The sequence below is a fragment of the Babylonia areolata genome, chromosome 25, assembly GCF_041734735.1.
Source record: "Babylonia areolata isolate BAREFJ2019XMU chromosome 25, ASM4173473v1, whole genome shotgun sequence".
NCBI lineage: Eukaryota > Metazoa > Mollusca > Gastropoda > Neogastropoda > Buccinidae > Babylonia > Babylonia areolata.
The window spans coordinates 37,406,800-37,419,299 of record NC_134900.1 but is presented as its reverse complement, the minus strand read 5'-3'; the positions used below and the strand labels follow the sequence as shown (position 1 = coordinate 37,419,299).

Below are 12,500 nucleotides of genomic sequence, written 5' to 3'. Positions count from 1 at the left end.
CGACCTTACATCGGGGGTTCCCTGCGGACTGCCGACGCTGGAACTGTGACGGACGAATCCGGGTGTGGCCGTGTATGGGGAAATCTAAATGAGCGGCGTGGAAGTAATGCCACTGAAACGGTGCAGATGATGGGGCAGAGACAAAAAGAAGTGATGTTGTTCCTTAGCTGAAGCTCGAAGTGATTCTGGTTATCCTGATGACGATTACATGCAACAATGTTTATCAATAGGAAGGGGGCAAGGTCGTGTCAGAAATGAGTATAGAAAGACAACAACATTGTTTTAGCTTAAAAACTTCATTTTGGAATTTTCAGTAACGATGAAACCCTCGAGATGAAAGCTTTAAGCTGAAATATTGTTTACAGTGAACTTTTGTGTTACTGTGTGATAGTATTTGTGGGTGGTTTGGAGGGAGGGTGTGTATGTGGGTGCATGTGATTGGTCATGTATAGTGTTTATGTTTAAAACAACATGATAGTGCAGGAAACACCATAATTGCACTTGGTTGTCGTGTCCAGTATATTTGCTGATATTTCAGCACTATTTCCACCCATAAAATAAAACAAATTTGAATTTTCTTCTTCTTCTTCTTCTTCCTCTTAAAAAAAAAAAAAAAAAAAAAAAAAAGAAAATATTCTGTGTACTTTTTTTTATATCCGAGTTGACGTCCCCTGCTTGGGAGTTACCTCATTCTGTCAACATTGAAGTCATGCTAATTACATTCTCGATTTATTTTCTTTCAAGAAAAATAAACATATACTTTAACATACTTCTGAGCATAAGTTTTATTTTTGTGATTTTTTTTTAGAGGTTGGTGATAATTTTGCAAAAATCCGAAATAATTCCGCAAGTGAAAGGGTCAGGAAGACAAGCAAATAAGGTTTAGGAATACAGAGATAGACAGACAGGGATTATGAATACAGAGACAGGCAGATAGAGATTAGGAATTGGGAATACATAGACTGACAGATGGACAGGGATTGGGAATATACATACAGGGATTAGGAATAAACAGACAGATAGACATGGATTATGAATACACAGACAGGCAGATTGACACGGATTAGGAATACACAAGAAAGACAGGGACTATGAATACACAAACATCTAAACAGGGATTAGAATAGGAATCAGGAAAAGTGGTGTCCAAGGGAGAAGGAAGAAGTGCTTGCGGTATGCACGACGATTTGCATCGCATCTTGTTCCATTTCTCACCGTGACGTGCACAACGACCGCGTCATCACAAATATCATCATTCCTTTCTCGTCACTTCGCGACACTAGGTTTTCTGCTCTCTAAAGGTTTGCAGAGACATTTGCAGAGATCCAGGCTTTGACACAAAAACAGACAGTCCTGGAGGAATTTCGTGAACAGTTCTGTTTGGCACCCGTTATAACTCTTCAGAGTGTTAAAGAGGAATGTTATGATGTTTGAAATCGTCATCATATGTCTCTGAACCATATAGGCCTACTGGTGTTAACATGCTTTCAGTAAAACAAACAATTCCATTCTTTTCTACCATGAACAAAAACACCCATTAATTTGATATGTCAGCACTACTTAGGGCGCTCTTGATGGCACCACAACTCACTGCAGTTTAGTCTCTCTTCGTCTTCTTCGTGTTGTTGTTGTTGCTGTTGTTGTAGTTGTTCTTAATGTTGTTGCTGTTGTTGTAGTTGTTCTTAATGTTGTTGTTGATGATGTTGTTGTTGTTGTTGTTCGTCTAATAACGTTTACTACTTCTTTTTTTTTAACTCCCATATTCACTCATATGTAGGAGTGAGCTTTTACCTGCGTGTTGTTACTGCCATACGTCCATCTTCGTGGACGTGCTCGAATAAGACCTTGCTAAGATCGCTTTTGCAATCCACTCCTAGTAATTCGTCGATAAGTTAATCAAGTATCTGTTGTCTTATGTTGAACATTAAGCGTCCTCTTGAAGAGGATTATGTAACATGTAACATGACCATTTAGTAATTTGTATTTGTATTTCTTTTTATCACAACAGTTTTCTCTGTGTGAAATTCGGGCTGCTCTCCCCTGGGGGAGCGCGTCGCTACGCTACAGCGCCACCCATTTTTTTTGTATTTTTTCCTGTGTGCAGTTTTATTTGTTTTCCTATCGAAGTGGATTTATACAGAATTTTGACAGGGACAATCCTTTTGTTGCCGTGGGTTCTTTTACATGCGCTAAGTGCATGCTGCACACGGACCTCGGTTTATCGTCTCCTCCGAATGACTAGCGTCCAGACCACCACTAAAGGTGTTGTGGAGGGGGAGAAAATATTGGCGGCTGAGCCGTGATTCGAACCAGCGCGCTCAGATTTTCTCGCTTCCTATACGGACGCGTTACCTCTACCTGAAATCAGCATCAAGCCAAACTGACATAATGTGTAGGCCGTATTCACTAGTCACTAAAAAAATCACTGGTGACTAATTTCTCTTTCTGCATGAACCTTGGGAAAGTGAAGAACTGTCTGTTGAATTAGCTTGGACCTTGGTGCCACAGCGGATCCAGTTCAGGAACTCCGTCCTGAACTTGGTTCCCGTGAAGCAGTAGAGGAGGAAGTTGACGGAGCTGTTGGTGTACCACAGCAGCATGGTCACAGCGAACGGAGACGCCTCTGTGGTCCATAATCTCGTGTTCTGGGCCATGGGGTCGTATGCGTTGTAATCCCAGATCAGATAGACGCACACTGGCATCGTAAGGACCAGGAACGTGCAGGACAGCGCCAGAATCATGACCGTCGTTTTGGAAGCCATTTTCCGGCGCGTGCCGTTGCCTGACGTGGCAGCACACGGCATGGTCATCGCCATGGAGGTGGTGGAGGTGGCCTGGTACAAGGTGAAGGACAGGACGACGTTGCACACCATCAGACAAAGGGAGGGAAGCAGGGTGAAGACCGCCAGGTCCACCCAGGCCCAGACCCGTGTGATGAAGTCTTCGTACCCGGCTGACACGAAGCTGCACGTGCTGTCTGATGACATCACCATCCCGAACAGGAAGTGAGCGTGCAGAGTGCAGCCAAACGTCACCACGGCACCGATGACGACCCGGGTCCTCTGCAAGGTGCAGACCACTCTCATCCTGTGTGGCCATTTGACGGCCATGGTTCGCTGCACCGTCACACAAGTCAGCAGCCAGGAAGACGTGGTGCTGGCTCCGTAGATCAGCCACCAGCACACCTTGCACACCACCACGTGCAGCTCGTAGATATCCACCTGGAAAGCGTAGCAGAGCCATTGACGGAACACGCCCACGTACAACGAGCAAAAGTCCGACATGGCAAGGGCCGTAAGAAAGACGTGCTGCGAGGAGTTGTTGTCCTTGATGCGACGCATGACGAAGACGGTGGCGATGTTTCCGAAGCCCCCCAGCAAAAGGAGGCACGGCGCCCATGTCTGCCACAGCAGGGTGGTGACGTGGTTGTGTGGGGGTAGTGCATCGCCCCTCCACTCTGTGTGTGTGGTGTTCTGTGGCCGTCCTTCCCCTGTGGCAGCGATGTTCATGCTGCGACAGACCTGTGTTCAATCCTAGCTGGTGTCCAGTCTGTCGTCAAAACATGAGTAGTGTGTTTCGTTCAAATATTGATTTTATTCAAAAAGCATAGCGCGCGCGCGCGCGCACACACACACACACACACACACACACACACACACACACACACACACACACACACACACACACACACCAAGCTAGCAGCTTATATCGTGCTCAAGCATGTCATTAATTATTACCCGTTTGATTGGTGAACAATACACAATTTCAATGATGTTGTGATGGGTGTTTTTCAGTGGATATAAAATTATATTTACTGACGTTAATGTTTCTTTGAGCTGCCGTGGCGACGATTAGACTGATGGCATGACAGAAAATATAATATGACAGTAAACATAAACATGGTCCATGCCAGTTTCAATGCTCACAACGCAATGTTTGCACACAGTGTCAGTACCTAGGCATGTGAACACACAGGAATGGGAGAATCACATCTCATTAATGTCCCGTCCCACGTACTGGTGTTTGTAGACATCAGATTAAAATGCGAATTTTCATATTTGAATGTTATTGCTATGAATAAATAAATGAATAAATGAATGATTGTTATATATATATGTATATTATATATATATATATATATATACAGAGAGAGAGAGAGAGAGAGAGCACTGTTTTATCCATTGAACATACCAGTCAGCACTTGTTCACCAATAGATAGCGGTTAGCAGCCGAAGTCCATTAGAAGCCTTGCTTTTTGTCGTTGTTTTTTTGTCGTTGTTGTTGTTGTTGTTGACGTTGCTGTTTCTGATTATTTTTTTCTGAACACAGTTTCAGCTTCAGATACCAGGAGGCGTCAAAACGTGCGGACTGGTCCGTGGACGTGACACCAGAGTGCGGAACAACGTATGATATCGCTGAACCACCCGGCAGTGGAGAGTCTCTGTGGTGGAAACCTGGCAGGTATGTGTGTTATACGTATGCCCGTGTCACGTCTTTGTCATTAGACTTAAACGTTTAATCCATAGTTCTCTTTTCAAGGCGGAAAGCAATTAGTCGTAAGATCGGTTTGTCAGACGTACAAACCTAAACTTCCCAGCGGGCTTAATAAGTGTTATATATTGATGAAACTTGTGAAACTACCCAACGCGCTAAGTGTTATCGATTGATGAAAGGAGAGAAATTTCACAATCTTCCCACATGTGTCTCATTCAAGGCTGTTTCCAGTGGTATGTCAGTACAACTGCACAGCTTACTAAAATTCTAATATCCATGTTCTGGCATTTTCAGAAGCATTGGGCTTCAAGAATCTAAGAGGCCTGTGTTCCAAAGAGTCTGGCGGGTTAACTGTGGAGATTGCTTTTCCGATCTCCCAGGGCAACAGAGGTTCAAGCCTGCCGGTGCCGGAAACCGCTTCATGTGTACACGCATGAAGAAAGTCAAAACACACGTTAAAGATCCCTTTGTCCACGACAGTGTCCAGTGGGCTGTTGAAGAAAAAAGAATATTTCCAGCATGCACCCCCCCCCCCCTTCCCCGAAAACAAAGTGTGGCTGTCTTCATGACAGAATATTTTGCTTAATTATTTGGTGCACATCATGAACATTCTATGTCGGTTCTTGGTAACAATAGCAAAGTGCCATATTTTGTCCGTCTGTTCTTGCGCGCTCTGTCTTTCTGTCTGTCTGGCTGGCTGACTGCCTGCCTGTCAGTCCGTCAGTCAGTCAGTCTGTCTTACTATCGGTCTGACTGTCTCTGTGCCTGTCTACCTGCCTGTTTGCATACCAGTCAGTCAGTCAGTTTGTGTGTCTGTCTGTTTCCCCCTGTCTCACTCTGTCTGTCTGACTGTCTGTCTGTCCGCCTGTCTCTCTCTGTCCCTGTCTCTCCCTCTCTCGTAGCAGGTCAAAGTATAAACACGACCGTATCACTAGAGACAGACACTGACTTTGCGCAATTCATATCTCTAAAGGGTACGGGTGTTTCTTGCTGTTTGGATACCTACAGGCTACAAAACCCTTTTTTTCCCTACGACTATGTGATGAAATAGCTAAGTGCAAAGCAAAGAGCAAACGAAATGTTTAAAAAAACGTTTAGCAAAACGCACATTGGAAACATTTGAGAATGAACTAAGGAGATTGCTAACTAAGGCACGGCTCACACGTACTAACAATCAACACTGGTCATTGTGGTCGCCTGACAGCATGCTCCGCACACGTGGAAAGTCACTGTGGCAACAGAAGAAAGTTCCCTCGCTCAGAATCGAAAGTTAGAACTTGATTGTTACTTGTTATCGCTGAAATGTAAATTCAACCTTTCGATTCTGTGTAAGGAAGCTTTCTTCTTTATGTATCTGGAATCAGACAACCTATATTAACGAAGCAGTGTGACAGCTGTTCGGCGTAACCCCCAAAGAAGTCTGGAATGTCCCATTATTGACCTCCTGGCAATTCTAGGACATCTCAGAACCAACTGTCAGAGTTACTGAGGTGCATCCCACACCACCTCTTTACCCGCTTTAAAGAAAGGTCAAAGGTCCTACATCCTTTTATGGTCACAGGGAAAGTGACGTCATAGGGCCCAAACCTCTCCTTCCGCCGTTTTAACCTTACCCGAGCAAAGTCAGGTACCCGTTTACACCTGGGTGGAGGGAGGAACATATTTATCCCCATCCCCTGTTCAGCAATCAGCTTATTTCTAATGTCCGTTGTTTTCATCCGATGTTATTTCTTCCACAGTATTAAAACAGATCAAGTCAAATTCCGATAGAATATGCCAGCCGTACTCACTTCCGTTAGTCTTTCTTTTCCCACTTGATGTGGTTTGGTGTGCATGGATCAGTCCACAAGCTTGGAGGCCTCCTTGAAAGTGAAACTCCAATTTAACACACAGAAAATGAACAACCAACGGCTGTTTTAGTTTGAAACTTGGTGCTACAGGAAATCCAGCTCAAGAATTCCAAGTAGTCATTCACATATCCGCTGTATGTATTACGTCTTAAGTTGAACTTCAGATGTCTTTCTAACGATAAATATGCGATAGTTTCCAACAACAATTTAGCGGTGTGTTTTGTACAGAGAACTAATATTGAAATGAGGTGAAATCCTGAAGCGAAATGAAACCTAACCATGGTCACTATTGTTTACCTTTCTTTCCACGTGCACACCCAGAAAACGAAGAACTATCAACCGAATTAGCTTGGACCTTGGTGCCACAGCGGATCCAGTTCAGGAACTCACTCCTGAACTTGGTTCCCGTGAAGCAGTAGAGGAGGAAGTTGACGGAGCTGTTGGTGTACCACAGCAACATGGTCACAGCGAACGACAAGGCGTTTCTGGTCCACAGCCTGGTGCTTTCCACAGAGTTGATGTAGGCATAGTAATCCCAGATCAGATAGACGCACACTGGCATCGTCAGAATGAGGAACGTGCAGGATAGCGCCAGAATCATGACCGTCGTTTTGGAAGCCGCTTTCCTCCGTGAGGTGTTCACGTTGGTCGTGTTCGCACTTGTGACGGAATGGATGGTCATGGAGGTGGTAGAGGTGGCCTTGTACAAGGTGAAGGACAGGACGACGTTGCACACCATCAGACAAAGGGAGGGAAGCAGGGTGAAGACCGCCAGGTCCACCCAGGCCCAGACCCGTGTGATGAAGTCCTCGTACCCGGCTGACACGAAGCTGCACGTGCTGTCTGATGACATCACCATCCCGAACAGGAAGTGAGCGTGCAGAGTGCAGCCAAACGTCACCACGGCACCGATGACGACCCGGGTCCTCTGCAAGGTGCAGACCACTCTCATCCTGTGTGGCCATTTGACGGCCATGGTTCGCTGCACCGTCACACAGGTCAGCAGCCAAGAAGACGTGGTGCTGGCTCCGTAGATCAGCCACCAGCACACCTTGCACACCACCACGTGCCAGTCGTACATGTCCACGTGGAACGCGTAGTACAGCCACTGACGCAACACGCTGACGTACAACAAACAGAGGTCCGACACGGCAAGGGCCATAAGGAAGACGTGCTGCGAGGAGTTGCTGTCCTTGATGCGACGCATGACGAAGATGGTGGCGACGTTGCCGAAGGTGCCCAGCAGTATGAGGCAGGGGGGCCAGGCTTGCCAGAGGATCAGGGCGACGCGTGTCTCTGTGGACAGTGTCCTGCCTGCTGCCCAGTCCGCTGGAATGCTGTGGTGGCCCTTGGCACCGTGGTCCGTGCTGTTGTTCATGGTGTGCCCGGTGCCTGTGTTCCACGCTCAGAGCTCAAGCCCATTCTGTTAGGAAAGAAAACATGGTATGTTTGAAATTGTTTATATTTTTTTGTTCTTTTTTTTCATAGCCTACCTTTTTCGTCCTCACGCGCAACTACTTACTTACTGCCCAGTACACCCTCTGGCATGAAGGACAGCAGCGGATTGATGGGTGAGGAGCCGAATCGTTAGGGCGCTGGGTTCTCGCCCGAGTTACCTGAGTTCGATCCCCGGTTTGGGGCATCTGGTGGGTGAAGGGTGGAGATTTTTCCGACCTCCCAGATCAACATATTTGCAGACCTGCTCTGCTCATGCCTGAACCTCCCTTCGTGTATTCGTATGCAAAATATCAAATACGCGTATTAAAAATCTATTAATCCATGCCAGTGGTCGGTAGGTTATGGAGACACGAAAACACCCACTATACATCATTGACGACAGAGTCATCGGCATGTCGGTGTTGGTCGTGTAACGTAAAGAAGAAGAGAGAAGGACTGAGTACCGCCACTCTTGTCTGTGTGGGGCCAGTCTGTGAGTGGTACCCCAGGTGTGCCTCAGGGTCTTCAAGTTTCTTCCGATGACCTTAGAGGCCCGTGACACACAGTAGTGTTGGTTACTTCTGTTGCTGTTTCCGAAACAAAAAGGTGGGGGTTTTTTTTGTTTTTTTTTCACGGGATCTGGTTGTTAGTCCCGTGTTCAAGCCCCGAACCTGGAGGACCAGTGCATCTAGCTTTGTCCGGCCTCCACCCGTCCACCCGTCCGGTTTGAGCGGCCATACTAGGTTTGAGCGGCTGTACCAGGAACACAAGATTCCGTCAGCGTAGGTCTAACGCAGCCCTCTTCTTTTTCTTTTTCTTCTACTCCTTCTGCTCTTTCTTCTTCTTCTGCTTCTTCTTCTTCTTCTCCTTTTTCTCCCCCTCCTTCTCCTCCTCCTCCTCCTTCTTCTTCTTCCTCTTCTACTTCTTCTCCACCACTTTTTCACAGTGTCGCCAATCCTGCCTGATGAATGACATCGTTCTCTGCAAGTCCTGTCTGGAGCTTGGTGTGCAATAGGGTTGGTGTCGGTCATACGGTGTCTCTGAGCCCCTTCAGGAGGGGACAGGCCTGAAGAATGTGTTCTGGTGTTTGGTTTTCGAGACTACAGGAGCAGGTGGGTAATGGTGCCAGCTTCATCTTCCTGAACGGGTGGGTACTGAGACGGCAATGGCCAGTTCGTAATCTCATGATCACCACCTGCTGCCTGCTTTCAAGGTGACAAGCATCCCTCTTGGTTCTTGGTCGTAGCACTGCCTTCACGAGGGTCCTCTTCCCTGCAAAGCTGACGCTGTTTTCTGGCTGACTTCCTCTTGCTCTGAGTAATGCCGCTTCGTTGCCTGGGATTCCGCAATGGGCTGCCATCCTTTGCAGGACTACTCGTTTTCTCTTGGTAACTTCTTGGAGCCTTTCCATGAGGCGAGGAAGTTTGTCTCCTGCAAGGACCCGCAAAGTGAAGACTATGCACTGACATCTGCAGTCCTGGTGGAAGGCTGTCAAGGCCTTATCAGCCTGCTGGCTTTGTGCGTAGGTCCTGCTTCTCGATTTTTTTTTTATTTTTTAAAGCAGATGTGTATATCGTGTGTATAGATCAGTCTTCTGCGCTTTGACGCCCCCTTGAAACTGGAACTGAAACTGCCATCCTAAAGTTGAGGCGCTTCGTGGCTACACGGACCATGAATATTCATTTTTGCAGAGAACATCACGGAGAGGCAGAGCGAATGGTCAGCTTAACAGATACAAGGACCATGATGCGACGATGTTAATACACCCTATATCATTGTCACTAACGTGTGTGACGAATAGCTTATCAGTCCTGTTTTTGTATCGACATGGAGTGATGGCCTAGTGGTAACGCGTCCGCCTAGGAAGCGAGAGAATCTGAGCGCGCTGGTTCGAATCACGGTTCAGCCTCCGAAATTTTCTCCCCCTCCACTAGACCTTGAGTAGTGGTCTGGACGCTAGTCATTCGGATGAGACGATAAACCGAGGTCCCGTGTGCAGCATGCACTTTGCACACGTAAAAAAACCCATGGCAACAAAAGGGTTGTTCCCGGCAAAATTCTGTAAAAAATCCACTTCGATAGGAAAAACAAACAAAACTGCAGGCAGGAAAAAAAAAAAATAATAGTAATTTTTTTTTTTTTAAAGGGTGGCGATACACGCTGTCCCTGTGGAGAGCAGCCCGAATTTCACACAGAGAAATCTGTTGTGATAAAAGAGAAATACAAATTCAAATACAAATACAAATACAGAAGGGTGTTTGTATTTTGAGTGTTTGCAATGATAGGTAAAAAATTGTTGTCGTTTGAATGCTTTTGCCTTTCCTTCACTGTGTATGGCGTGGATATAATCATGACGCAATGCCATGACGTCATCTCAAAAGAATCTTTACGTGGCATTGGTCGTGATTGTTGCCAAACGGCCGGTGACTTTCATACTGTCCTGTGTGCGGCTCACGTGGTTAACTGAACTGTGGAAGTAGTCTTGTTTGTGTGGATCACATAGTTCACTGACCTGTGGAACCAGTGTTGTGTGCGGCTCACATGGTTCACTGTAATGTGGAACCAGTGTTGTGTGTGGATCACATGGTTCACTGTAATGTGGAACCAGTGTTGTGTGTGGATCACATGGTTCACTGTAATGTGGAACCAGTGTTGTGTGTGTGGATCACATAGTTCACTGACCTGTGGAACCAGTGTTGTGTGCGGCTCACATGGTTCACTGTAATGTGGAACCAGTGTTGTGTGTGGATCACATGGTTCACTGTAATGTGGAACCAGTGTTGTGTGTGTGGATCACATAGTTCACTGACCTGTGGAACCAGTGTTGTGTGCGGCTCACATGGTTCACTGTAATGTGGAACCAGTGTTGTGTGCGGCTCACATGGTTCACTGTAATGTGGAAGCAGTGTTGTGTGTGGCTCACATGGTTCACTGCTGCGGAAGTAGAGTTATGTGTGTGGATCACATGGTTCACTGTAATGTGGAACCAGTGTTGTGTGCGGCTCACATGGTTCACTGTACTGTGGAAGCAGTGTTGTGTGTGTGGCTCACATGGTTCACTGTAATGTGGAACCAGTGTTGTGTGCGGCTCACATGGTTCACTGTAATGTGGAACCAGTGTTGCGTGGGTGGTTTTATCAATTATTTTATTACACTGTATTTGGATATGTAGGTGGGTTTTTTTTTTTTTAATGTTTAATTGATTTAATTGTGATAAATTTTAACTCGCTTATTTCTCAAGACTGTTTGATTTGTGCGGAGGAGGAGTGAAAGAAAAACCCTCATTTCTAAAACTCCCGAAATGCAGTCATTAGCATGGGGTGGTCTGCGTCAGTCATCACCAGTTAACCGACTTGCTGCTGTTGGTGGTGCTTGTGGTGATTCCTTGGTTATTGAAGACATAGACGGAACTGCAGATGGAACTGGGAAATATAAGGGAGCGAAGAGACAAGACAAGACAAGACAAGACAAGTTTGTTTCTGGAAACCCCGTGGGGGCACATGGAAATGTTACATATTTCATGTAATTAATATAAATATGAATAACATTTGGTATTGTGCTCATAATAGTTTACTCTGGGCACACCAGCTGTTTGGTTAAGACAGACTGACCGGCATTTAATTTTTTTTTTTTTTTTAAATTCCCCTCCTTTTCGTGAATTCTTGTGTGGTGGTCATGAGTGCTGGTCAATCGGACAAGACGATAAACCGAGACCCAGTGTGCAGAACGCTGTTTGCCGCACGTAAAAGAATCGAAGACAACGAAGCGGCTGTACCTGGCAAAACTTTTTTCAAAAGAAAAATCAACTTTGATGGCAAAGAAAATATAACCAAAAAAAAAAGGAACCCAAACCAACAAAAACAAAATAAAACAAACACACTTTCACATATTAATTTTGCGCACAGTGCAGGTAAAATAATCCACGGCAAGAGGGTCACCCATTGGTAAATTTCTGTAGGAAAATCCACTTTGTTAGTAAAAACGCAATACACTTCGCGCACGTAAAATAATACACCTTAACAAAACAACAACAACAAAAATGCTGTTGTTCCGGGCAGACTTCTATAAAAATAAAAATAAAAAGAAGTAAAAATCCCCACCTTTTTAGTTCTGTCTTTGTGACTAGCAGTGATACCCTCCGTCTGTCTCACTACACAACAGATTCCACTTTTGTCCTGAACAGTGTCAGCAATGGCTGAACTGTCCAGTACTCTCTCTCTCTCTCTCTCTCTCTCTCTCTCTCTCTCTCTCTCTCTCTCTCTCTCCCTCAGTGTGCGTGTGTGTGTGTGTTGTGTTCCAAGACCCATTCAGCCGCAGACCTGACCTCGCATGGGAAAGTTGAATGAAAGTCAATTGCTGTACTCTTTGCGTTCCTGCACCAGTCGTCTTCTCGACCCCCTACCCCCCCCTCTCTCTCTCTCTCTCTGTGGGTTGTGTGTGACTGACGTGCCATTGTAAAGAAGAAGAGGACGATGATGATGATGATTATGATGCTGATTTTTAATTTTTTTTTTATATATAGATTTGATGATATTGATGATGATGATGATGATGATGATTGTTGTTCTTGTTCCTGTCGTTGTTGTTGTTGTTGTTGTTCTTGAGGTTTCTTTCGCAGTCTATTTGCAGCCAGTATTGTCCATGGGGCTATTTTGCAGTCTGTATATTATGTTTGGGTCACTTGCCATCAGGAAGACAGTTCACTACCAAATCCGAGAT

The 12,500-nt window shown here is 45.7% G+C and overlaps 1 long non-coding RNA gene across 1 annotated transcript in view; it reads left to right on the top strand.

The window, feature by feature from the left end:
• LOC143299491 (uncharacterized) overlaps positions 1–12,500 on the top strand; it is a 14,671-nt gene that overhangs the window by 732 nt on the left and 1,439 nt on the right. The window contains exon 2 of the long non-coding RNA XR_013057540.1: positions 4,330–4,461. This is a non-coding gene — a long non-coding RNA (uncharacterized LOC143299491). The remainder of the gene's footprint in view (positions 1–4,329; positions 4,462–12,500) is intronic.